This window comes from Priapulus caudatus, unplaced genomic scaffold, assembly GCF_000485595.1.
Source record: "Priapulus caudatus unplaced genomic scaffold, Priapulus_caudatus-5.0.1 Scaffold9309, whole genome shotgun sequence".
Classification (NCBI taxonomy): Eukaryota; Metazoa; Priapulida; class Priapulimorpha; order Priapulimorphida; family Priapulidae; genus Priapulus; species Priapulus caudatus.
The window spans coordinates 1-1,603 of NW_014586370.1; the positions used below are offsets into that span (position 1 = coordinate 1).

At 38.7% G+C, this 1,603-nt stretch overlaps 1 long non-coding RNA gene across 1 annotated transcript; it reads left to right on the forward strand.

The window, feature by feature from the left end:
* The first annotated feature begins 64 nt into the window (after positions 1–64).
* LOC106820272 lies at positions 65–1,293 on the forward strand. Its single transcript, XR_001395604.1, has 2 exons — positions 65–264; positions 308–1,293. It is a non-coding gene; the product is annotated as an uncharacterized LOC106820272 (long non-coding RNA).
* Positions 1,294–1,603: the final 310 nt, after the last annotated feature.

A 1,603-nucleotide genomic window follows, 5' to 3' on the forward strand; every position in this document is an offset into this window, starting at 1 on the left:
AGAGAGTATCAGATACAGACCAAATTTCTTCAAATTAACAACAATTAGATACAATACGGTTATAGATACGTGGACAGGTCATGCGGTTACTATTTATTACATCTGTTATAATTGAACACATTATTCTAACATACTCACATTTATCTACAGACAGAGACGATCAGTCCATGTTGATCACGTGAGTAATGTTATGTTTTTTATTTTATTCTTAACGCTAATTTGCCGTTTCAAGACCATGTTTACGTTTTTACGTTACTTTCAAATGTAATCAAGTCAATTATAATTCTATATATATAATTCAATAAAGTCGTTTACCTGGCAGCATCTCCATTTCACCTCATCCTTACGCAGTAGATTTCACCTTAGTTTGACCAGCTGAAAACATGAAGAAACTGTGAAACGTTCAATCAAAAGTTCAACCATGATCAACATTATCCTATAATATATGCCAACATCTAATTTCTACACCAATTCACATATTCAATAAGGTCAAACGGACGTATTAATTACCTTACAGGTAGAATCATCTAAATGACATGATTAAAGATTTTCTTCCACCTCTGGACATTTACGTTAAAAAACTAAAAAAATTAACAATAGTAGACTTTCCCAACTTCTACTATCTTTAAACTGCGCGTTCTCCCACTAGAGGGCTATACCATATGGATATAACCTTTCTTACATAATTAATTATACACAGGTTTCCTCACAATATGTGAAAACAGTTTCTGCTATTGCAATATTACTCTATTTTATTATTTTAGTCTCAACTTTCCACAACTGTTTGGTCAAGCACAACAGAGTTCACAACATAGCTGTTCACGAACCAAATAATAAGTAGGATGGGACAGCCGTTATACACATAATCGCCGTTATAATGGTTTATATAAGAATTAAGAGGAGACTAGTCTGCAACACTTTTGAAACAAATTAAGTACGAAAAAGTCATAGTAAATTTTAAGATGCCCGCACTACGTTGTTGTTTTTGGGAAGTAACTCTTTGGTATCCTGCCACAGGAACAAATGCATTATGCACAAAGTGTAGTATCCAGTAGACAATATTTGTACAGTGCATGGCAGCAAACCACCACGCCTACAGACATTCTCACACGTGCACGTATGCACGCACGCACGCACGCATGCACCCATGCACGCATGCATGCACGTGCGCACGCATGCGAAAACATCAACATAACTTGGTCAGTTTACACTACGATTTCACAATTGATTATCGGCTATGCGCCACTCGTCTCAGAGCTGGTCTACGAGCAGATTCGTCTTCACGGCAACACACAACCAGCGTTCTGCTAAAACTAAAACTAAAACTAGTAAACGAGCACAGTTTTGGCAACAGTTTGTGAGGCTTTGTTCACACAGGCCCTGGTAGCTGGTACCACATGTGGCCGCACCAGTCTCCGGGCCCCCACATTCATCAGTTCTTGTGCAAGTGGCGGATGCTGGTGAAGCATGGTCGAGTGTGGAGGCATTTGCTGAAACAAACGAAAAATACAGTTAGGTTGGTTTGTGGGACATGCAATGACGACTCTTGGCAGTTGGTTGCTGTATGAACGTCTATAGAACAGCAACCTACGAGGCTATGTTG